A 26,620-nucleotide genomic window follows, 5' to 3' on the forward strand; every position below is an offset into this window, starting at 1 on the left:
CCCTAATGCAAACGAACAAAAGAGAATGGGTAACATGCCCAGGAGGGTCAGGAGCACAGACAGTGAGCAGGAATAATAGGGTAACTGGGAAGCTATAGAGCCCTTGGGACATGGAGAAGGCTTTGTGGGAAGATCTGCCTTCAAATCAAGTCAACAGGTGTTAATAAGAGACGACTATATGCTAGGCACTATAAGCACTGGCGATACAAAGAAAGGCAGAAACAGTCCCTGACCTCAAGGAGTTTACAATCGAATGGGGGAGACAACATGGAAACAACTATGCAAAACAAGATACATGCAGGATAAATTGGAGACATCAGAGGAAAGACACTAGCACTGAGATGGACCAGGAAAGCCCCCTCCGCCCCCCCACCCCCACCTTCCCCTCTCACCTTGCAGATGGTAGAATTTTAGCCGAGACTCGAAGGAAGGCAGGGAAAGCCAAGAGATAGAAAGAGAGAAGATGCTAAACAGGGGTGCCAGTGAAAATGCACAGAACTGGAAACGGAGACCAACGAGGAGGCCAGTGTCACAGACTACATAAAAGAGAATAAAGTGTAAGGCATAAGAAGACTGGAAAGGACCTGTGACTCCCTGGTACAAGAACTTCCTCCATTCATTAGAGTTATAGTCAGAAGGGTTAAGTGACTTAACCAGGGTCACATAGCTAGTGTTAAAGGCAGGATCGGAATCCAGATCTTCCTGGCTCCAAGGCCAACAGTCTAAGGCATTATAATCACTATACATGTTGGACGCTTTTAATTTTTTTTTATATATATATTTTTTTTTTGGTGAGGCAATTGGGGTTAAGTGACTTGCCCAGGGTCACACAGCTAGTAAGTGTTAAGTGTCTGAGGTTGGATTTGAACTCAGGTCCTCCTGACTCCAGGGCCGGTGCTCCATCCACTGTGCCACCTAGCTGCCCCTAAAAATTTTTTTTTTAGTGAGGCAATTGGGGTTAAGTGACTTACCCAGGGTCACACAGCTAGTAAGTGTTAAGTGTCTGAGGCCGGATTTGAACTCAGGTACTCCTGAACCCAGGGCCGGTGCTCTATCCACTGCACCACCTAGCTGCCCTGCTTTTTCTTTTTTATTTCTGTTTTTTTGATCTGGATCTGTAATTTCATCAGTTTGGAGAACTCCCTCCTCTATGTCACCTGGCAACCCATCAATAACTTGTACTCATCGAGAGTTGTCTGGGACAGTTGCCCAAGGTCCAATAGTTAAGAATGTATCACAGGCAGGACTTGAATCCAGGTCTCCCTGACTACAAGGCATGCTCTCTGTCTGCTACACAATACACTCAAGTAATTACTAGGAACAAAAGTCGGTTACCAAAGACTGTGCCTAGGCCTAGTAAGTGTGTCTAGTGCTGGGGCCTTCTCAAATTGATGCGATTCATAGATTTAATTTCTTTTTTTTATTTGTATTCACGTCTAAGGCCTTCCCAAACCACTGAGATGAATATTGTCTAATGTTTTGGGCTGTATTTCTAACTGAACCCTGTCACTATATCAGAGTTTGTCCCACCTGTGCAGTTAGGAGAAAACTGACATCTTAGCCAGCCTGCTCTTTGAATACATCTCAAGGAGATGGACTGTCTATACCTTTTTGATCATTCTAAAATGAAGAATCGCAGATTCATATGGTGGTAAACCTGGAAGGGCCCCTGAAGATAGTTCAGCACTATTAATGAGGGAAATGAGAGCCTCCCCAATGTAATAATTTGCCCAAGTCACATAGCCAGCTAGCTCATTACCATATATCACTTGATTAATTTTTTTTAAGTTTCTATTTATTTATTTATTTGCAGGGCATTGGGGATTAAGTGACTTGCCCAGGGTCACACAGCTAGTAAGTGTCAAATGTCTGAGGCTGGATTTGAACTCAGGTACTCCTGAATCCAGGGCCGATGCTTTATGCACCGTGCCACCTAGCTGCCCCTACTTGATTCATTTTATGAAATTGACAACCTTAAGAATATTTTTTTCAGTCACCGGAGAGCTATGAAAACTAAAAAAAACCCTGACGATTATATCCACTGGAGAAGTCAACACTGTTAGCTAGTTACACAGTGTGTCTTTTTTGGAGATAAGGAGAGAGTGGAGGAATGTAGGAAAGAAAAAAATGAATGAGAAGGAATATACACAAATAGTTCTATCAGCTAGCTCTGAAGAAGCACATCCCCACTGCCCATAGTCACGCTGTTCACACCAAGGAACTTGGGGTTTAAGCTTATTTTTTAGATGGTATATTTTTAGGCAGATTTCCCACCACAGCTAGAGGGGGAAAACATTCACTCATATTCTTCTGCCAGCACAGAAAAATGTGCAGGGGGAGCTAATAAAGTTATTTATTGCTCAGATAAAACACACGCATTTCCTTAAATTTCTCTAAATTTTCTAATGCACAAAATATTGTTATTTTTTAGCTTGCTGATAAAAGAACTTTCAGGAGCTACCGGACAATTCTTTTGCCAGACTAAACACTCCATAAAAAAACACGTGCAATGCACAGGAAGAATCCCCACTGCTTTTGCAACTGTTTTTTAAGGACCAGTAAATCATAGGCAGCATTGGTATGTATTTCTGACTGTACATCTCAACTATACAAAGCTGTCAAAGGATCTCTACTACCATTCTTGTTACCAAAAGATCAAAAGTTTCTGTCCTTATCTGTAGCCCTCAACTTGGAAAATTCAGGACTACTTTGCAAGAATTTATCAGGACTACTGACCCTCCCTTTGATTTGGTTTAGCCAATATGCAGCATTTGGAAGAACAAAAGAGTTCTGCTAGCAGAAGCAGATGTGTACCTGAGGGCATTCTATTAAGTTAAATTTCCCCTCAGCTCCTTTGTGCTGAATTCTCCATAATCACAACAATAATGATGATAGCTAGCATCTATATAGCACCTCCTAAGCGCTAGGTAAGCACTTTACAAATACTAACTCATCTGATCCTCAAAACAACCCTGGGAAATGGCTGCTATTATTATCTCCATGTTACAGATGAGGAAACTGAAGAAAATAAATGTTGAGTGACTTGCCCCAAGTCACACAGCTACTAAGTGTCTGAGGTTGGATTTGAAATCAAGTCTTCCTGACTCCAGGTCTGGCGCACTATCCACTGCGCCATCTAACTGCATTTATTAAGCTCTGACTTTGTTCTAGGCACTGTGCTAACCATGGCGGTTACAAAGAAAGGCAAACAGGGCAGCTAGGTGGTGCAGTGGATAGAGCACCAGCCCTGGAGTCAGGAGTACCTGAGTTCAAATCCGGCCTCAGACACTTAACACTTACTAGCAGTGTGACCCTGGGCAAGTCACTTAACCCCAACTGCCTCACTAAAAAAACAAACAAAGAAAAAACAAAGAAAGGCAAACAAAACAAAACAAACAGAAAAAAACCAGTCCCTGCTCTCAAGGAGCTCACAGTCCAGTGGTGGAGACAGTATGAAAACAACTATGAACAAACCAGATTCCACATCCACATCTATATATGCACATATGTATATGTATGTGTTTATATATACACACAGGTATATGATATATATTTTGTATATGTGTATACACACATATGTATGTATATATGTATGTGTGTATGACAAATTGGGGTAATCACAGGAGGAAAACACTACACTTAAGGAGGGCTAGAAAAGCCTTCTTTCAGAAAATGGGACTTTAGTTGAGGGAAGTCAGGAAAGCTAGGAGGTGAGATTGAGAAGAGAATTCCAGGCATGGAGGACAGCAGACAAAAATGATCAGAGTACTGAGATGGGAGTGTCATGTTCAAGAAATAAGCGAGGAGGCCAGGGTCACTGAATTATAGATTATGTGGAGGGTCATAGTAAGGTGTGAGAAGACTGGGAAGGTAAGAGGAAGGCCTGGGTTCAAGTTCCTTCTCCCATATATACCAACTGTGTGACCCTAGTGATCAGATCAGAGTCAGAGAGCCTGGCTTCAAGGCTGGCTCTCTACACACTTCTCCGTTCTGTCTCTCATCAAAACTGTAGGCTACCTAAAATTTTAAATCATATCCAGATACATCATTTTTCATAAACTTTATGGGAAAACAAATAAATAAGGTGATTTTTTAGTTTTCATAGATATTGTACTTCCTAAACTTGAGGAATGTGACAAATAAGGTCATAAAAACTACAACAAGAGGAAGAGAAGAAAGGAAACATTTCTTCACAATTAACTTCTCGTGGGAAAGAAAAATAGCCAATGAAAAGTTACTTTAGGGGCTCACTACTCCTTGCTACTTCCTACTCCCTATCTTCTTCCCAGGGCTCAAACTCTAGGTACCACATGGCTACAATATCTGTCGTTTCCTCAGTCTTCCCTGGTCAGCTATGCAACCTCACATTTCCAACCCCTAAACAGAGAGAGATCACTGAGCATAGTTATTGTAGACAAATAGGTGCCTATTGATGGGGAAGGCCAGGAGCCCAATCTAATGTTTTCTGCAAAAAGAAAGAATCTCCTGCCAAGAAGGCAAAAGAGACATTGAAAATAAGACCAGATACAACCAACTATCCTCAAATACTTTTTTTTTTGGTGAGGCAACAGGGTCACACAGCTAGTAAGTATCAAGTGTCTGAGGTCGGATTTGAACTCAGGTCCTCCTGAATCCAGGGCCAGTGCCTTATCCACTGCGCTACCTAGCTGCCCCCCAAATACTTTTAAAAGTACCAAATAACTAAAGGAGGAGAGCACACAACAAAAACAGGAAAGATGAAAGGAACTGCCAACAAGATGGCTAAGTGAAAGGTCAGGTTTAAGCACAAACTCCTCCCGCTACCACAAAACAAAAAGAAATAAAAGATAAACAAAGATAAACAGTTTGGAATATATGATAGAGAATTTCTTGCCCTGAAAACGCCAGATTTAGAATTCAAAATACAGAGGTGAAAGAAAATTTTATAGAAGCTAAAGCCAATAAAATTTTTTATGAGAATGTAAAGATAATCTAAGAATAACAGGTTTTCCAGAAAGTGAAAGCATTCATAAAATAGCAAAAAAAAAAAAAATGCTTCCAAAATAAGTACCCACAAATAAAATTCAATAAACTCAAAGATCTTCCCTTAATTTTAAATCCAATGACCCTCTAATTTTTTAAAAAGACATTGGGAATTCCCCATACAAATATGTCTTACTGAATAATGGAGAAGCATATCTTATATCTATTCCTAAATGAAAATGGAGCCTTTCTTTCCTCTGATGTATTTTCTACTCTCTGTGAACTTGAAGAAAGAAAATAAAGTATGCATTAGCATAACTGATCAATCAAAAACCCTAATCTTATGCTATAAGGTTTGGGCCCCATAATTATAGTCATGATATGCTTCATTTCTTAGTATTTATTCCTGCACTATTCTCCCCCAAATTCCAATACAAGTCCTGGGTAGATGGGTCAAGCCACATCAAAACATTTCAGATCAGAATTTACAAAGAACAGAGAGTTTCAGCAGCAAGAATCAAGCGTTTTGTTGGGGGTTCTACTTGTCTTTATTTTCAGGGACAAGGGAAGGGCAGAAAGCTCTTTCATGTATGGTAAAGACATTACAGGAAAAAAATCCTTCAAGTACTATTCATTCAAAATGCAAACAGCATTATCACAAAGCTTTCATTCATTGCCTGCATGAACAAGAGGCTGCCTGGTGTAAGGGACATCAAGCTAGATGGAAGCAGAAAAATCTAGGTTGAAGCCCCACCTCTGACACTAAACTATATGACCGAGGATGAGGCCCATAAGCTCTCTCAGTTTCAGTTTTCTTATCCATAAAATATTTATAGTTTTTATGACACAGGGTTATTGTGAAGCTCAAATGACATAACACATATAAAGTGCTTTGCAAATTCTAAAAGCACTGTATATTATGGCACAGGGCTAGGGGTCATAGGAAGGAGTCATTTTCTAGATTCAACCAAACCAATAAGTTAAAAATTTCCATTGTGGGGGCAGCTAGATGGCGCAATGGATAGAGCACCGGCCTTGGATTCAGGAGTACCTGAGTTCAAATCCGGCCTCAGACACTTAACACTTACTAGCTGTGTGACCCTGGGCAAGTCACTTAACCCCAATTGCCTCACTAAAAACAAAAAACAAAACAAAACAAAAATTTCCATTGTGTACATAAGCTATAAAATTCATCATTTGCTGTAAAAATATAGGCTCTTGGAGGAGAAAGAGTTCGTAGAGGCTATTTGGTACCACAGGTTCAGATTTTAATGCAACTGTTATCAATCGCTTCTCTTCATAATTAATCCTAAGCAGAGTTGGAAAAAAAAAAAGTACTATATTATTGTCCTTGATTCGGAAGCCCTGGATTTGAGTCTTGTCATTTGTTAGCAGTGTAGAGTTGGGCAAATCCCCTTGCGTCTCTGAGCCTCAGCTTCTTCATCTGTAAAAATGAGGTAGTTGGACTAAATTAACTCTAGCATCCCTTCTGGCTTCAATTGATCATCACATCACTCTCTAGTTAAAAAAAATAAAACAAATCTCCTTCAGTTGCTCCTCATTGCCCAGCAAACAAAGATCATGCTCTTTATCTGACATTCAAAGCCCTTCATAATCTGGCTCCAAACTATATTTTCAGCTTTATCACACTAGCAACCCTTACGTACTCTATATTTTTGCCTACTAGCAAATGTGGTCTGGGGTTCCGTGAGGGTCACCAAGAACCTTTCAAGGATGCTTGAGTTCAAAACCATTGTGATAATAATAAAAAACATCGGGGGCGGCTAGGTGGCGCAGTGGATAAAGCACTGGCCCCAGATTCAGGAGTACCTGAGTTCAAATCCGGCCTCAGACACTTGACACTTACTAGCTGTGTGACCATGGGCAAGTCACTTAACCCCCATTGCCCTGCAAAAAAAAAAAAAAAATCTTAATTTCTAATATGGTAATTGTTGAGATATATTCCACAGAAACAAAAGCTCTTGGGGCAGGGGGCTCCTCAAATTTTTTTAAGTGTTTAAAGAGATTCTGAGACCAAAAAGTTTGAGAACTACTACTGTAGCAAAACTGTATTACCCTTACTAGTTTCTCAGACCAGGACTATGCTTTCATACCCCTATGTCCTTGTTCACATTGTTTCTACACATGGAATCCCTGTCTCCCTTTCATCCCTCCAACCATGCCTATTGACATCTTTCTCTTCCAAACCAATGACAAAGCCCTGGAGGTCAGGGACTGTTTCCTTGCCAACTCCTAAAACAACCACAGAATTTTAGAGTTAGAGAATCCAATTGGGTTTAGTTCAATCAAACTCAACAAGAATATATTAATATAGAAAATAGAAAAAAATTATAAAGAAAAAACCAACAGCAGCCTTAAGAGGGCTAGACTTGGAACTAAGGGTCCTAGATTCAAATTCCTATATGTTTGATGTTACCATGATTCACTTAAAACTCTCAGGTTTCTCATTTGTAAAATAAGAGGATTGAACTAGAGGCCTTCTGAGGTCTTTTCAAGTTCAAAATCTACAATTCTATGATCTTCTAGTTCTAAATCTGTGATCCCATGATCAAGGGGCTCACGTTCTCTGATGGACTTTAGAGATCCTCTTTTGTCCAGTCCCCTAATATACCAAGGAAAAAACTAAGGCAAAGGGGGTTTCAAATTCAACATGCCTCAAATAGAATGTATTTTCTTTCCTTCAAATCTGTTCCTCTTTTGAACTTCCCTATTTCTGTAGAAGGTATCAGTAACCTTCCAGGCACCCAGCAACCTTAGCATCATCCCTAAACACATCGTTTTCACTCACCTATATCATATATCCAATTAGTAGCCAAATCTTGGTTTTCCTACCTCACTTTCTACCATCTCTCACAACTATCCCCTGGTTTCTACTCACAGGTATAACTGTTATTCGGGCCCTCATTGTCTCTTCCTCTGAGCCTCTGTGTTAGCTTCCTCGTTCTCTGCGCCTCATCTCTCCCCACCACAATCCAACCTTTACGTTTTACACTTTACAAAGTGATCTTCCTCAAGTACAAGTCTGAGGTTACTCAATAAATTCCAATGGCTTCCTGTCGTAATTAGAATAAAATATAAAATCCTTTCTCTGGCTTTTAAAGCCCTTCACAAGCTGCTCCCAACCCATCTTTCCAGTCTTGTTGCATGTTAATCCTCCTCCTATATAGAGTGCCCTTGCTGTTCTGGAATGACAAATGACATTCTTGTCTCCCCTTTCCATACTTTTGAACTGGCTAAGAATCAGCTGCTCAAAGTTTAGAATGTGACCCCTCCTCACGAGTCTTAGAATACCTTGTTTCCTTCAAAACCTCAGCTCAAAGGCAACATTCTGCATGAAGATTTTCCTTCCCCACCCCTTTCATTTCTAGGGCTCTCCTACCCTAATTTACCATTTAAAAAAAAATCTCCCCATTAGCATAGAGAACTCAACACAGATCAGTACCTTTTCTGTAACTTATGATTCTAAAGCACTGCATGAAGCAATGAGGTTAAGTGAGTTCCTTAGGGTCACACAGACACATGTGTCAATGGAGACTTGATAGGTTTTGCAGACTTTTTGGTCAGCTTTTTAGTCACTATGCCATGCTGCTTCTCATATTTATTTTGTATATATTTTCCAGACACTTTCATTTGTGCATGTCTTCTACCCTGATAGAAAGAAACGAAGCTTCTTAAGGGCAGGGACTGTTTAATTTTGATCCTTGTATCCGCAGCACCTAGCACAGTGCTTGACTGACGACTGGAACTTACTAAGTGCTTGCTGACTGGTTGATGGATACTTTCTAAATGATTTTCCCAATGACATAGAAGCAGTTAGTGGTAGAGCCTGGAGCGGGGGCCACATCTCTGATCCCCAGGCCAGTGTTCTTTGTACTATACTTTCTGTATCCTCCATGCAGCAGTAGAGAGCTAGGCATAAGGCAGGGACTCACTAAATATTTGTCAACTTTAATTAAATGCTTCTTTATGCTGAATAATATCTCTATCAAAGTCCTTCTCCAGTGCCTCATCGTGTTTGAGGGCAAACCTGGGATCTGGAAGGCTGTGCAAAGTAAGTACAAAGCCCTGTAGATACTACAAGATTGGAAAGACTTCCAGTCACAGACTAGTGACATTATACATTTCAGTGAGTTAATGCACATTTTTATTTATTTATTTTTGCAGGGCAATGAGGGTTAAGTGACTTGCCCAGGGTCACACAGCGAGTAAGTGTCAAGCACCTGAGGCTGGATTTGAACTCAGGTCCTCCCGAATCCAGGGCTGGTCCTTTATCCACTGCACCACCTAGATGCTCCTTAATGCACGTTTATTAAGTGCCTACTATGTGCCAGGCACTGTGCTAAGCACTGATAATAACAAAGAAAGGCAAGACAATCCCTGCATTCAAAGAGCTCACAATCCAATGAAGGAGATGACACGTAAGCAATTATGTACCAACAAGCTATATACAGGATAAACTGGAGCTAGTCAACAGAGGGAAGGCATGAGAATTAAGGGGATTGGGAAAGGCTTCCTATAGAACAGAGGTGCCAGACATGTAGTCCACAGCAACATTTCTAAGTGCAACTTGAACTAGATTAAAAAATAGTCCTCTCTGATTTTAATGAGTTAATAATGATGTGTTAATAATAAAAAAGAAATATAAAAATGTGTGTGGTTTTCTAAGTCAATAAATATACAGCACCTAGGTATCCTTATGTCCAGTTCAGTGGCTCTTGCTCAATTTGAGCTTAAACACTCACTGATGCAGAAAGTGGAATTTTAGCTGAGATGTGAAGGAAATCAGGAAAACCAAGGGGCAGTTCTCATTTGAGGACTAGCCAAAACCTGGAAAGATGCAATATCAGGTGAACCACCCGGTGAGGAATTTTTTTCAGCTAAAGCAACTCACAAAACCATTTACTATGACACAGAAGAGCTATAATTTGGGTTGGTGAAGGGAGGAAACACATCAATTAAATAACTGATCCTTGAAGAATTGAAGTACTTGAAGAAGTGAGTCAATAAAAGCTCTCTTATTGAAGTGGCTAGAATCAGGGGGACAAGGGAGATTTCTTTGGATCTGGGACTCCTTTCCAGCCTTACACCAGATACTACAAAGAAACATATGGACCTTTTTGTGAAGTGGAAAAGGGAGGGCACTGAGGGAGAGAGGGGGATGTTGGTAATTTAGGATTAGCGAAGTGAGCGGTTACTTTGCTTCATATTCTTAGATTGAGGACAGGTTGACTTGACCCCATAAGGAACATAAAGGAATATTCTCTGGGATTTTCCTTATTAGATGGAAAATGTTACAAAAAATCAACACAGGGGACACTATGATTTTATTTTTTTCCTTTAAAATCCTATTTTATTTTTCCAATTACATGTAAAGACAATTTTTTAAAAAGCATTTTATTATTTTCCAGTTACATGTAAAGATAGTTTTCAACATTTGTTTTCATAGGATTTTTAGTTCCGAATTTTTCTCCCACCCTCCCTTCCCTCCCCACTCCCCAAGACAAAAAGCAATCTGATGTAGGTTATATCTCATTGATGTAGGTACGATCTCATTAAACATATTTCTGCATTAGTCATATTGTGAAAGAAGAATCAAAACACAAGGGAAAAACCTCAAAACAGAAAAAAACCAGTCAAAAAGTAGAAACCGTATGGTTCAATCTGTGTTTAGAATCCACAGTTCTTTTTTCTGGATGTGGAGAACATTTTCTATTATGAGTACTTTGAAACTGTGTAAAGACAATTTTTAACATTCGTTTTTAAATATAAAATTTTGAGTTCCAAATTTTCTCTTTCCTTCTCTCCCCTCACCCCTTACCCCTCCCAAAGATGGTAAGCAATCTGATACAGGTTATATATGTGCAATCATGTAAAACATTTTTCCATGTTGGGACATTATGATTTTTAAAGCACCCACAAAGAACTAAAGGAAGATGAGACTAAAATTCAAGCCCAGGAACTTGCTTAAAATTCGTTAGGCACTTAAGCATCCAACGTATATTCAGGACCAACACCATAAAGGGCCCTCATAGGAGTCCACAATCAATTTGCGGGAAAACTGCTTTCTTTACAGTGATCCATATGGGATCTTTTCCATTAGATTATAACAGAAGCTGATAAAATGTGGTGGACATGAGTAATTTGATTCTCTCCCAAATAAGTCAGCTAGATGGTTCAGTGGATAGAGTCCTGGGCTTGTAGTAAGGAATGCTTTAGTTCAAATCCTGTCTCAGACACTTAACTAGCTTAGTTGTCTGACTCTAGACAGTCTAAGTTACAATCTAAAGGAGGAGACAACACACAAAAGGAGGTCAGAAAGGAGAGGGAGGATGGGACACCAGGGGGAATCTTGTTCCGTGGAGCTGAAACCAGGCAGTGCAGCAAATACAAAGCAGAGTGAACTGAGCGTCCAGTTTCTCAGTTTCTTCATTTGTAAAATGAGGGAGTTAAACCAGATGATCTGTTCTAAATCTATATTCCTATTACCTACCATCAAAAATATCATTCAGGAGAGACTGGGACAGAATAATAGGAGTACACTAATAAATTTAATACAGAAGAAAAATTTAATTGATAGAGGCCAAATGTCAGTTATTAACCCTATGATTAGAATCTTCCCAAACTTTAACTAATAATCCTTTAATTCTGCACATTTAATAAACTGTATTCCACAGAACCCTAGGTTTTCAAGAAATGGTAACAGGATTGTTTGATAACATTTTAATAACAATATTTTCTTCTCTCAAAATACCTAACGTGTACCATAATTGGAAGCTTAAACTTCTCCATCTGCATCAACATTTCCTCAATCCTCACTCCCTACCTCCACTTGATTCAATTACTTAAAACCCCTCATCCCCATAGACAGCATTAATAGGTTCTATCAATTTATTACAAATCCCAAAGTGCTCATGGCTAAACTGGTTCAGAAAATAATGCTTTAATCAATTCTTTCCTTTCTGCTTTGTCCATTTCCTCCTCTTTATTCCTTTGAGGGTTAGGGTTAGGACAGAGGTAATATTCAGGAAGCCTCACCTTCCATCTATTTTGTATTCCCAGCACTTAGCACAGTCCTGGGACATATGCATGTACCTGCATATGTACAAAATGCTTGTTAACTAACTGACTGGGGGTGGAACAGTTGTTTATTGAGGACAAAGAAAAGGTAGAGATGTAGAGTCTAGCACTACTTTTCGCTGCTTTTCAACCCTTCCTCATTTGATATTGCCTAATAAAAACCTACACATCCTTCACCTTTCATCACCTTTCTCATCCACTCCAAAGCTCTATAGATCTCCAACACTGATGGCAACAATGCAAGTACAGTCAGGATTTTTGCCTTATAGGAAAATAAGGGTGTCAAGGATCCCCTGAATCGAAAAACAGGGACCACATATATACTTGGGTGGAATGGTCGGATGCCATTCCCTGTTCCTCATATCAGTTCCTGCCCACTGTTGTTAACATAGGCCTTATTCCCCACGTCTTGATCTCTGCAGTAACCTTCTAACTAGCCTTCCTACCTAAAATCTCTTCCTCCTCCAACCCATTTTATATACTGAATGTGGAAAGATGAATTTTTCTCAGCTCTGACAGTGTTCCTTCTTCCAATCTAAAACCTTTGATTTTGGTCCATTTTTTTGCAGAAGAAAATCTGAACTTTTAAATTTGGCATTCAAGGCCCTCTACAGTCTGTTGCCAACTTGCCTTTTTAGCCAATTTATTCCAGTAAATCATGGAGTCTAAACTTTTTTGGCATCAAGGACTCTTTTGGCAGCCTGGTGAGGCCTATGAACTCTTTCTCAGAATAGTGTGTTTTTTAAAGCATAAAATAAAATTCATAGGGTTACAAAGGAAACAGTTATGCTGAAATAGTTATCAAAATGTTCAAAAGACAAGTTCACAGATGCTAAGTTTCTCAACTTTCATTAGAATACCTGCATTCAAGTTTCATTCTTGAATTCATTCTAGAATAACATTGCCTGAACATGTCTTACACTTACCCAACTTTGTGACTTTATGTTTGAAATGCTCTCCTCACACCACTCTATTTCTTTTAAATTAAAAAAATCTTAATGGCATTTTATTTTTTCCCAGTTACATGTAAAGAGTTTTCAACATTTGTTTTTATAAGATTTTGAGTTTCAAATTTTTCTCCCTCCCTTCCTTCTCCCCTCCCCAAGACAGAAAGAAAACATATTTCTGCATTAGTCAAGTTGTTAAATAAGAATAAGAACAAAAGGGAAAAACCTCAAAAAAGAAAAAAAGTAGAAACAGTATGGTTCAATCTGTATTCAGATTCCACAGTTCTTTTTTTGGATGTGGAGAGCATTTTTCATCATGAGTCCTTTGGAACTGTCTTGTATCATTGTATTGCTTAGAAGAGCTAAATATATCACAGCTAAGCATCACACAATGTTGCTGTTACTGTGTACAATGTCAGCATCAGTCCACTTTAAGTCTTTCCAGGTTTTTCTGAAATCTGCCTGCTCATCATTTCTTATAGGACAATAATATTCCATTACATTAATATATCACAACTTGTTTAGCCATTCTCCAACTGACGAGCATCCTCTTAATTTCTAATTCTTTGCAAACACAGAGAGCTGCTAGAAATATTTTTGTACATGTGGGTCCTTTTCCCTTTTTTATGATCTCTTTGGGATACAGACCTAGTAGTGGTATTATTGTGTCAAAGGGTAGTATATGCATAGCCCCATAGTCCTTTGGGCATAATTCCAAATTGCTCTCCAGAATGGTTGGATCAGTTCACAACTCCACCAAAAATGCATTAGTGTTCCAATTTTTCTACATCTTCTCCAACATTTATTGTTTTCCTTTTTTTATCAATAGTAGCCAATCAGATAAACATCACCCTATTTCTACACATATGCATGTACTTACATATATACAAAGGTATATATTTATATATGTGTGTCTACAAATACAAATGTATATATGTGTGTATTTGCACACATATATGTGTGTAAATCCATCTACCTCGATCTTTATCTCTATCTCTAAATTTCACCCATCTTCTAAAGGTTAGTTCAAGTCTCACCTTTTCCATGAGGCCTTCCTGACCAGAAGCGGTTGTTTCTTCTTTTGAATGTCTAGAGTACATACTGTCATTATTGTTTACATGTACCACATTTCATCATGTATCCTAGGGTTCTTGTATAAATGCATCTTAGGGGCAGCTAGGTGGCACCGTGGATAAAGCACCAGCCATGGATTCAGGAGAATCTGAGTTCAAATCCGACCTCAGACACTTCACACTTACTAGCTGTGTGACCCTGGGCAAGTCACTTAACCCTCACTGCCCTACCCCCCAAAATGCATCTTAATTATCATTTTTGTTTAAAAGCTCCAGAAAGTCCAGGCCACACTTTCTACTGCTCAGTATCACCCATACACCTTGAACACAGGAGAGACGATAAATTACTTATTGAAAGAACAAATTCTTTACTTAGAATGTCCAATAAATTCTTATTTCATGTCTTTATATTTAAATTCCAGGTACCTAAATACAGATAATAATAATCAGTTTTGAAATATTCAGTTTATGTTATTTAAGTTTCAGGAAAACAGATCAGACATCCAGATATAATACCTGAAGCTCAAGTTATTCAACTAGATAACGTTCTTCAGATGCCCTTGAGCTGCACAAATTCATATGGGATTAGGAATATCTTTTATAGTTAATCTCTCTGATCCTTTGGCACTCTGGTGCTGAAGTGAGGCAGGCAGAAACCGAAACTAGGATCCAGGAAAACCTTTTTTCTAGTTCTAGCTCTACTGGTGGGTTGGTAAGCTTGGACATTAATTTCTCTAGACCCCAGTGCCCCCCTCAGTGTATGAGGGATGATAACCCAGCTATCCCTCATTTTACAGAGGAGAAGCATCCCTGAAAACTCATATAAAGTCAAATAAAACTCGTATAAAATCTCTTTGGAAAAAAGATTTTTAAATGCACTAAGGAATTTGGCTATATGCTGGAAATCTGGGCTTGTGTGCTTCACTTTTGCATACTGAATAATCATCACTTTTTATTTTGTAAATTCAGATTTAGGGATACTGAGTTTTTTTTTAAAGCAGGCACATCCACACTTGGCAAATGAGATCATATATAGGAAGGCACATGCTAATCATTAAAACATTTCTGTCTCTTAAAGAGACAGTTATTTCTGCAAAGATAATAATGGCTAACATTTATACTATAATTTGCATCTTTAATATCCTCTGACCTCCCTTTTCAGCCAATACCATATATTACTGGGTTTCATACATGTTTTAGTTCAACCAAAATGGCCTTTTAAATTCTGTTCCTCATAGGCATTATTCCATTTCCTTTCTCCATAACTACACGGGCTGATTTTCTTGTCTTCATTTCTACTTCATGGAATTTCTAGTCTCCTTCAAAGCTCAGCTCAAGGCCCACCTCCCACATGAGGCCTTTCCTTAAGCTGCCTTCCTACTAAATGACCTCATATTTATTTAGTATATGCTAATTGTGTACATGCTGTCTCTATAGAGTATAAACTCCATGAAGGGAGGGCCCATTTGTGTCTCTATATCCCTGGTGTCACATGTAGTAGGTGCTTTGTTGCCTGCTTGACTGCCTGACACAGGGTCAGAACAGTGGAATGTATCACTGTTAATAGGTTTTACAGACATTAGGGTCACTTAGCCCAATTGAGCCATATAGGAGTCCTATCATCATTCCTCCATCAAACAGATCGCGATGATCACAGATAGATACAAAGACAAAAGTACATTAGTCCTGTCCTCTATGAACCTACACTCTGAGAAGACAGACTATACATATGGGTATTTACAAAACATTTATAAACCAAAGACAAAGTAACCAGGATACGGTGGGGGAAGATGCCAGTAGCTCGGAGATCAAGAAGAGTCTCACAAAGAAGCTGGCATTTGCCACCTTGAAGCATTTTGAGGGAAACCAAGTATTCTGAAAAGTCATAGATGAGGAGAGAGAACTCCCAGCCTAGGCGATAGCTGGTGCAAAAGAACACTGAGAGATGATGGCAATGTTGTGAGAGGTACAGTAAGCAGGTCATCATGGCCAGATTATACAGTCCATAAAGGAGGGCAATGGACAGTAATAGTGGACAAAGAGATTCAGGTCAGGAAGTGAAAATCATCAAATGTCAAAGAGAAGAGCTTATATTTGATCCTAATGGTACTAGGTAGCCATTGGAGTTTACTGAGCAAGGAGCTTTAAAGATCATTTTGACAGCTGTGTGGAGGATGGATTGGTTTGGGAAGAGACTTGAGGCTGACAGAGCAGTCAGGAAGTTATTGCAATAGTCTAGGGTGGTTGTCTCTCAAAAGAGTCAACAGCCCCCTAGACCACAGCATGATTCCCAAAGGATATGTATGTGTTAAAGCATTCAGAAGGTGGGAAGATGGGGTTGACTAAATCTTTCTGCAATGGCCAATTGTGGGGCTTGATGCCAACACAACCACACTTAGCATTCACTCATTACCTCCCAACATACTCCCAATGCAATCTCCCAATATCCCTGATTCTGGACATGGGTCCTTCAGGACAGTTAAAAGTTAACTGTTATCAGGATGCTTGCCACAGCAGCTGTGCAGGTATGATTAGGAAAACTCATAACCCCTACCTCCACCCCCAACAGTATATGAATATAAAAGAGTATTATTAGGTCATAAGAAATGACAAAAAGGTCTTTGTTAAGTTTGGGATAATTTTTTTTTTTAAAAGGAAATTCCTCCTTCCTCTTTAACCCACCTTCATTCTCTAGATTACTTCATTACTATTACTATTGTAATCACCCTTTGGAGTGTGGGCTCTGGGCTCCAAGATGCAGTCAGAGAAACCACCTCCCTTCTGATTTTGGGTGGGAAAGAGTACCTAATGAAACTAAAATATATATCTACCTAATAGTACATGTATATAATTTATAAATAAATGTAATTACATTGGGGGAGAGTGCTCAAAAAATTACTGAGAGAGGTATTCAATTAAAAAAATTTGGAGATCACAGATTCAGGAAAAGTGATGAAGACCTTGATGATGGTGAGTGGAGAGAAGGGTACATATGTGAGATGTGGAGACAGAACTCACAATATCTGGCATGTATTGTAGATGAAAGTGAGGAGCTAAGGATGACACTGCTGACCTTGTAAACCTCTGTGATTGTAAGGACAAGGTGCCCTCAAAAGTAAGGCAAGGGTGAAGAAAAAGGGGAGTTCAGAAGAAGAGTAATTTTTGGAGAAAAGATAATATATTCTGTTTTGGATATGCTGAGTCGAGATGTCTAAAGGACTTCTTGTGTAAGGCGGTCAATCTAATATTGAGAATTTCAATATTTTTTATATATGTTTATACATGTTTTGCCTGTGATGCCAGGCTAGGTCTATTATCATCCCTCTAAATCATATGTATATATATGTGTGTGTGTGTGTGTGTGTATATACACACACATATATACACACATACATCCCTCCAAATTTTATATTTATATATATATATATATACACATACATACATATGTATGTGTGTGTTACATGTCTACTTAATCCTGCCCAGATGCTGTGTCCATAGAAGAAAATCTTAGCACTGTAGAGGAACTTAGAGAACATACAACCAAACCTCCATTTTTCAGATGAAGAAACCAAGGCCCAAATATATGTAAACTAGAATATAACAGTAGGTATCAGAACAACTCGTGAATTGCCAAACCATAAACCGTGAAAACTTTGCAGGATGACTCAGTTTAGCCTTGCTGATGTTTAAAAACAACAACCACCAGCCTAAAAAATTTTTCTACTAGCTTTTCCAACATTTTCCAAATTCCTATGTATTTAATGACAATGAGCCTGAGAAGCTCATTGTAATTGTTAATCCAACCTATTTTACTTTAGAAAAGCAGACATTCACATCAGGATTACATTCAGAATGCCCAAATTATTAAATTTCTCTGTTGAAAGGATCCTCAAATCAGTATTTAGAGCTGGGGGAGCTTAGATATCCTCTAGTCTAACTTTCTTATTTTGTAGATGAAAAATAAAACAACTGAGGTTTGAGAGAGGTCAAGTGTCTTGCCTAAAGCTATGCAGGTGGTATGGAGCAGAGCAGGAGCAGGAACCTTGGAAGGAGTTTTGTTGAGTTGTGCGGTGTGGCCTTCATCACAAGTAGTTCATTTTTTATTTCTATATCATTTAGAATCCTAACACTGGAGAAATGGAAATCCTATTTCTTCCAGGCAAAAAGAGTGCTCCTACTTATTACAATATATACAGTCCATTTAGAAATAGAATTTCTGACAATAGAAACCAGCATGAGCCAAATGTTTTGGAATTAGTATGAAACTCAAATCAAAAACCCACTTCTATGTCAACATGATACCTAAACCACCTATTGGTTCAGTGAATGAATAAATTTCACTGAAATGACCCGTGTTTCACTGACGTACACTGTCACAACTGTAAATATTAAGCCATCGATTTTAGTGAGGAAACTATAGACAATCAGTTGAGTAATTTCAAAGAAATGATGTCATCCATATGTGGCTCAGTTGAAGGAAGTGGCAATATTTAACCTGCAATATTTAATCTTGGGAAGATATTTAATCTTCCTAAGAAGACTCAGGAAAGGACAATGGCAGGTATCACCATGTAATTCAAGGGCAGTTATGTGGAAAAGAGATTAGACTCACTCTGTTTGCCCCACCCGGCAATCTGCAGAGAATGGTAATGTTTTCTTGATATAAGGAAAAAAAACTTCCTAACAATTAGAACTCTCCAAAAGCAAAATAGGCTGCCTCTGGAGCTCAGGGCCTTCCTTTCATTAGAGGTCTTTAAGCAGAGACGGGATGACCACTTGGGAATGTTGGGAAGAGATTCCTGGTCAGGTATAGTTTGGGCTAAATAGCCTCCAAGTTTCCTTACAACCCTGAAATTCTTTTAAGTTTGGATTTTGTAACCTAGCCTCAAGATTATAAATAGCACAAGATAGTCTGGAACATGCTACTCAGTGAAAGAATTTTTTCCTCCTCAGCTTTTTCCTTCTGTACCTGGACAGTAACCAAGGGTATTACCCAGTAGAAGGCCAATAATAACCAAATAGTGAAACGGATAGGAAAGAAGGGATCTTTTATACCTTTCTCAGAACGTTTTTTTAAAAAGGATTTCCTACAAAATGGTTTTCTTTAGACTGTTAACCAACTAGCATTATGAAACCCAAATATTCAATCACTAGCAAGATTTTAAAAAATATCTTTCTAAAAATTTGCTTACCATAGAACACTGATGTGGTTGACAAACCACCTGTTTTTCAATTAGCTGTTTTTACATGACTTATGATTGCTTTGTTCTGCTTTTTCCTTCAGCCATGCTTTCTTAAATCCTCAGGTGACTGCTGCATTTGTAAGACAGATTAGGTTAGGGATGTGACCTGTGCTCATGGGGCTAGGATCTAGCAAACTAACCCAAATAAGATGATTGCATTTGGAACTGGAGGGAGACATTAGAAATCTTTTAGCCCAATTCTTTCATTTATACGAGGTTAGGTTCAGAGGGGTTAAGTGACTTGCCCACAGTCACACAGGGAGCAGGGAAGCAGAGCTGAGCTCCAGACCCAGTATCTCTGGCTCCTACTCTAAATTCTTTCTTTTATATTTTGTACCATGATAGAAGCCCCAAGTGAACTAATCTGTACAGAAAGGATTTCCACTACACACTTATTCATTCATTCCAGCCCCCCTGCAATAGGACCACAGAATTCGTAGTTGCTTAATAAAGGAGAGGCATAGTAGGATGGTTGGAAAAACACTGGGTTCTAGGGTCATCTCTGGGCAGCTAGGTGGCATAGTGAATAGTGTGCCAAGCTTAAAGTCACGAAGATGTTCAAATCTGGCCTCGGATACTTACTAGCTGTGTGACCTTGGACAAGTTACTCAACATCTCCAGTATCTTTGCCAAGAAAACCCCAAATAGGATCAGGAAGAGTCAGACATGACTGAAACAACCAAATAGAAAAAAAATAGTCATCTCTGCAACCAAATACTTGTGTTACCTTGGGCAAGTTTTAAATTTTTCTGGGTCTCATTTTCCTTCTCCGTAAAATGAAGGTGTTAGACAAATTCGACTTAGATTCCTAGAAGGGAATTTCTACAGTCTAAAAGTTTGTTTCAAAATAAGTTTTAAATAATGATATTCTTAATGCAAGGTGAAACTAAATGACACTTATTTTTCTTATTGCTTTATACTTGAACAAATGAAACATTTATTGAGAAAACCTTATGGGAAGGCTATTTTGCAATAATCACAACAGCAACTTCTGTCACTTCTTTAAGGTTTATAAATCACTTATCTCACATCAGTCCAGTAAAGTAGGTAGTATGAATATTATTGTCCTAATTTCATAGATGAAGACACTGAGGTTCAGAGGGGTTCAAAAGATTTACCTGTCCAGAGTTCAATAAAATCAGTATTGAAGCCAAGGTTCAAGCTCAGGTTTCCTGGCTTCTGGTACTGTGCTCTTTCCATTGCCTCCCAATAGTGAATGTCTGAAGATAAGTGGAATTAAATTAACTATCATATGACGAGTGGGATAGACAGTATACATGGACAGTAACTTGGGTCTGAGGTTGGGTAGAAGGATGAATGTGAGCTGGATTGCCTCTGGGAAACTGCAGAGCTCCTATACTGACCCCAAGTTTCCCACTGAAAGCAAAGGTCTCTCCTTTTATTTGTTTTTTAAATTTTACTTTATTTTCAATTCATGGAATAAACCAAGCATTTCCATAACAGAGCACAACAAAAAAAGATGACTGCACATGAAACTACAAATCTATCATGTACAACTCCAAATATAACAGCTATCATGTAAATTTCTTTTTTTCCCCTTTTTTCTTCCCCTTCCCCCACCCTAGAGATGGCTACCATTAGACACAAATAGGTATACATATATATATATATATATAATTATTATTCTACAATCCTTCTATTTATCAGTTCTTTCTCTGGATGTAGATAGCATCTTTCTTCATAGGTCCTTTATTTTTAATTTGTGTATTTATAATAGTCACTCAAAGTCTTAAAACCATATTGCCATTACTGCCATTACTGTACTGTTCTCCTGGTTCTGCTAACTTTGCTTTTCATCATTTCATGTAAATCATTCCATGCCTTTCTAAGACCACTGAGCTTATCATTAAAGGTCCACATTTTTAACATCAGCATTGCTATAATAAGAATCACATGGAATACTATTGCCTCCAAAGAATTAAAAATGAGTGTACACTGGAGAACAACAGATAGATGAGAGCTAGATGGCTGTGGTCTGCAACATGTAACCGAGAAGAATTCTGAAGAACAGACACATGAGATATTCTAAGAGAATTGCATGATAGGAAGAAAAGATGGCTTGATTAGATGGAAAGATCAAGAAATGAAAAGTGGACAAAATGCTCCAATTCTATCCTTGCAATGCCAGAAGAAATTAAGGTAAGACTCCTTTATGTTGGGTAGATCACCCTGTCTGTAGTGAATTTATGGGAGGGGGTTAACAATAGGCACACAAGAAGGGCAGGCATGGATGAGGCACAATCTGAGTCATTGGAGGGAACTCCCGGAACAATGAGATCACAGATCCCTTTGTGTAGTCTGATCTCTTTCCAATACACACATTTTAATTGGTATTATGCTTCACCTACATGTTTTATTACCTTTGCTTAATTACAGAGAGAGCGAGTCAGAGAGAGAAGTAATATAGTAGTCAGGAAGACCAGAATTCAGATGTGACTTTTATACTGACTAGCTATGTCATCCTGGTCCAAGTTGATTAACCTTTCAGTTCTTTAGGCAACACAAAGGATATGGGGAAGGGAATAAGCATTTTTATAGCACCTACTATGTGGCTCAGTTCCTCATCTGTAAAATCAGCTGGAGAAGGAAGTGGCAAACCACTCCAGTATCTTTGCCAAGAAAAGTCCAAATGGGGTCACAAAGAGTTGGGTACAACTGAAATGACTGAACAACTTATGTGCCAAGCACCATGCTAAAGTATTTTTCAAATATCTCATTTGATCTTCACAATAACACTGGGAAGTAGCTGTAAGTATTACCCCCATTTTATAGCTGAGGAACCTGAAGCAGAGAGAGATTAAGTGTCTTGCCTGGGGTCACACAGCTAGTGTCTGAGGCTTGATTTGAACTCCTCTTCTTGATTCTAGGCCCAGCACTCTATCTACTGCACTACCAGTGGTCTCACAACACTATAGGGCTTACCCACTAATCTGCATGCATCTATATTGGTGGAGAGAGCTTCTCACGCTTATCAAATCATGGAGCCTTCATATGATATAATATGCCACTATTATATTATGAACTCTTTTAAGAGAGGGACAATATATTTGTCACAAAAAAAGGACAGTCTCCAAAGACAGAAAGTGAATATCATTCACAGAACAGGCTGTCTGTAACAGGCTGATTTACACATCATTCCTTCGCTCTATGTACCAGCCAACCTGGCCAATTTCCTGTCCCCTATAAAAGACTTTGTAGGTCCCATCTTTATCTTTGTCTAGACCAGTGTTTCTTTTTTGTGGGGCAATGGAGGTTAAGTGACTTGCCTAGGGTCACACAGCTAGTATGTGTCAAGTGTCTAGGGCCGGTGCTTTATCCATTGCACCACCTAGCTGCCCCCTAGACCAGTGTTTCTTAAACTTTTCCCACTTGCAACCCTTTTTTGCCCAATAAATTTTTATGCAACCCCTGGTATATAGGTATATAAAATAGGTATACATAACCTTTTACTGTTGCCCAATTTTTTGCGATCCCCACATTCAGTTACAGGACTCCATATGAAGTCACAACCCACAGTTTAAGAAGTTATGGTCTAGACCATTCCCTCAGACATTTACTAGTTGTGTGACCCTGGGAAAGTCACTTAACCTTATTTGTCTCACCTGCACATTTGTAAAATGAGCTGGAGGAGGAAACGGCAAACCATTCCAGTATCTTTGCCAAGAACCACCCCCCTACAAAAAAAGGGGGTCATGAAGAGCCAGACACAACTGAAATGCCTGAACAACAACGAGAGACCATTCCCTACACAAAGAACAGTCCTTTCTCACCTCCCTGACATGAAATCCCAGGCTCACTTCAAGGCTCAACTCAAGAACCATCTCTTACAGGAAATTTATCCAGATCCCCCAATTGCTAGGGCCTCCCCATAGAAGTTACTTTTTTATCTTCTTTGCAGGTTTTTTGTATTAATTTTTCTTCATACATATTGCATTTTATGTACATATTGTGTATATGTTGCCTTCTTAGGGGCAAAGGGCACTTACTTTTTTGTCTTCTAGCACTTAAACACAGGTGTTTAGTGTTTACCAAACTGATCAAACATAAAACACATAGAGCATTATGGAGAACCAAAATAAAAGGTGTCCTCAAATCACAGATGAACAAAAAGATGGGCTGGCCACACATATAATAATGATGAGGCACAATGAACGGAGACTCATGTGCTGCATATTTTTTCCTCTCAGTGTTAAAAGTAATCAAGGAAGGCCCTCAGCACACTGGGTGAACAGATCCCCTTACAACTAACATGGGAAGATGTGAATAAGAGTCGCAAAGAATGGACAATCTACACAATACAGAGAATAATCAGTCACATCATGAGAAGAGAGAGTCATCTGGGCATTTGATTATACAGGAAATGCAACAGAAAAGAAGATGAGTCAGTCCCAGTTCTACAATGATATCCACTAAATTTGAAAAAGACAGGGGAAAATATCACGTCGGGTAGTGTCTCTCTGTACAGGATCTATAGGAGAACATAAGCAAGTCATACAGGAAGGGAGGGCATGGACAGGCTGAAATCTGCACCACTGGAGGGAATAGTCATATGAGACAATAGATTCATTGAAGTCTTGACTTATGCCTCCTCCAGCTTATAGCACAATGCACGGCACACAAAGTGGGGGGCTTTGACATCTCTGTATTAATTCAGATTTACATGCATGTGGTTGGTTTGCTAAATCTAATCTCAACTTTACCTTTTACTTTGTACATATTTACATGTATAGATGTTGTCCCCAGAAATAATGTAAGCTCTTTAAGGAAAGGGACTGTTTCATTTTTGTTTTTGTATCCCCAAGGGTCAGCCCAGAGACCCACATATAGTAGGTGCCTAATAAATGCTTCATTATGTAAGCCCTGGTTCCTCAAACTGTGCTGCAAGGAACCCTGAAGGAAAAGTTTGAGAACCACCGATGTAGGCAATATAGTTCAGTTCAGTAACTACACTGATTGTCAGATCACAGTTAAGCACCTGACAGTTAATGTTCAGAATAACCAGCACCTGTTCCTGAGTTCGCGGGGAGGGGGGGGGGGGGAGGGATAGTGGAGCTACATGGGATTTCATACTGTTGAATATGTTGAAAGTACTATCGATCTATAGAATGCTTTATTAACATCTTAATGGTTTTTCCTGAGAGAAGAAACAATGATCAGAAGAGGTACTGACTAGATCGCAATTCTATAAGCAACTGAATTGTGTCGAATGATTATGGAGTTTTTTCGAGTGGCCTCTACAGCTAATTTTTAAAAGTCTCAAAGTGCTGAACCTCCTCCTCCTCCTCCTCCTCTGCCCTTGATAACGTTATAGAGCCTTTGGGACTGTTGCAAGTTGAGCTTTCCCGAGATCTTCTAAAAGGCTGCCTCTTGACCACGGCAGAGGAGAACTAGTGAGTTACACCACCGTAGGATCTGCTGTCACGGTCCGTAACTGACGCCCCTAGTCTTTTAGGATTCTCTCCAGGCGGGTAGGGGTCATAGCCACTGCACTTCAAGTGAAACCCTGAAACCCGGCACCAAAGCCAAGCTGCTGTGGGCAGGCACAGAAATGCTAACCTCTGGAAGCTGGGGTAAAAGGGGCGGACCCCAAACTAAGAAGAGGCAGGCAGTCGGTTCCTGAGCCAAGTCAACAAGGTTGTAAGTGGCCCCTTCTGGGGCTGGGAATCCGGAACAACATCCTCTAGGATGCGGGGGCCCCATCATCATCAATCAACATGACAGGGAAAGGAACTGAACCCAATCGTCGGACCTAGGCACCGACCCGCAGGGCTCCGGGATCCCCTGATGGGCAGAAACTTCCAGCCAGCCCTAACCTAGCAACTAACCAGGGGCCATCGGCCTCTCACTTCTTGGACATGTGCGTTTAAAGGTTCATAAAAGTGCACAAGTGTGCATAAGCGTGCAACCTAGCTCCTGAGTCTGGGATACAAACTCAGGGGACTGCCACACAAATGTGCAGTCAACCAACAAGCATGTATTAAGCGCTTACTATGTACCAGGAGCTATTTTAAGGGAGTTTATATCCTAATGGTGGAGAAAACATGCAATAATTACAATTATACAAGATTTATACAGAATAGATGGAATGTAATAGCAGGGGGAATTCACTAGTACAGACACTGTGCGCTCCGGTACAAAGTGGAGAGTCTCTGAAACGACGCCCCCAGAATCCCGGCTCCTTGACCCCTCCCCCTCGCTAAAGGTTAGAAATTCGTGTTTGTGTCACCCCCCTTCCCCCCTTCCCCCCCCCTCCCCCGCATGCCTGCGCACACTAGGCTAGTCTCACGCGCGGTGAAGGCATCCCAAGTTCCCAGGATCTTAGCACACTGCGATGGGAAGATACCTCGCAGTCTCTTCCTGGAGATTCAAAGAGCCAGAAACTTCTCCCCCACCCCACTGCCCGGCACCTAGCTCTGCGGTTCTTCTCTCAACCTTCCTGCATCCCCCTCCAAGTCCTCCTTTGTGTGTTCAGGAAAAATAACCCAGAATTCTGGTTCTCGCATTCCTTTTGCCCCCCTGTCTCCGGGCGAGAGAAGGAAGAGGGCAGAAAGGCATAAGAAAGGAAAGAAGAAAGGGAGCCCAAGCCGGGAGTTGCGTCCGGCCCCTTTAAAGAGGCAGCTACCCAGCCCCGGAGCTGCCCCGCTGACAACTCCCTCCCGGCGCCTAAGCCCAGGGGAGCAGGGGGTGGGGTCTCTTGCTGCTGCTGCGGTTGCCCCCCTTACCTTGCACTGCCCTCGCTGCAGGTCGAGAGGTCTGGATTGGGGGTGTGTGGAATGGTATGAAAGCCTGTGCTCCGGGCTTACACCAGCGCAGCACCAAGGCAGGACTTCCGAGCTGAGAAGAGGAGGAGAAGAAGGACACAGTGGGGGAGGGCCCAGGCTTTGTGTCTGCCTCCAGCCCTCCCTTTACAAGTGCATTGGCGTCCCACAGGAGCGGAGGCTCCGAGCCCCGACGGGGGATGGGGGAGGGGGGGTGATGGTAAGAGGTGGTGGGAAAAGCGCCTGCGCAACGCTAGGACCCCCCCCCCCAACCCCGCCCCCGCCTTCCACACACCCCCATCTTCTACTCCGCCCCCTTTCCCCTCCTCACAATCCCCACTCGCCCCTTGCTTGCAGAAGTGGAAAGTGACAGGGAGGAGGAACTGGGATCAGAAAGTTTATCTAATACCAGAGTCAACTTGGCTTCAAAATTCACATCACGCATTGGCGCCGCCGCTTCTCCCAGAGGGTAGGCTAGACAAGCATTTCAATTTAGTTAGACAAACATTTATTAAAGT

At 40.2% G+C, this 26,620-nt stretch overlaps 1 protein-coding gene across 5 annotated transcripts in view; it reads right to left on the reverse strand.

Moving 5' to 3' along the window:
• RIN2 (Ras and Rab interactor 2) overlaps nucleotides 1-26,281 on the reverse strand; it is a 247,291-nt gene extending 221,010 nt beyond the window's left edge. For all 5 annotated transcript variants that reach the window (XM_043989609.1, XM_043989610.1, XM_043989607.1 and 2 more), the window contains exon 1: nucleotides 26,067-26,281. The gene's annotated coding sequence lies outside the window, so the exon portion shown is untranslated. The remainder of the gene's footprint in view (nucleotides 1-26,066) is intronic.
• Nucleotides 26,282-26,620: the final 339 nt, after the last annotated feature.

This window comes from Dromiciops gliroides, chromosome 2 (genome assembly GCF_019393635.1).
Source record: "Dromiciops gliroides isolate mDroGli1 chromosome 2, mDroGli1.pri, whole genome shotgun sequence".
NCBI classification, from domain to species: domain Eukaryota; kingdom Metazoa; phylum Chordata; class Mammalia; order Microbiotheria; family Microbiotheriidae; genus Dromiciops; species Dromiciops gliroides.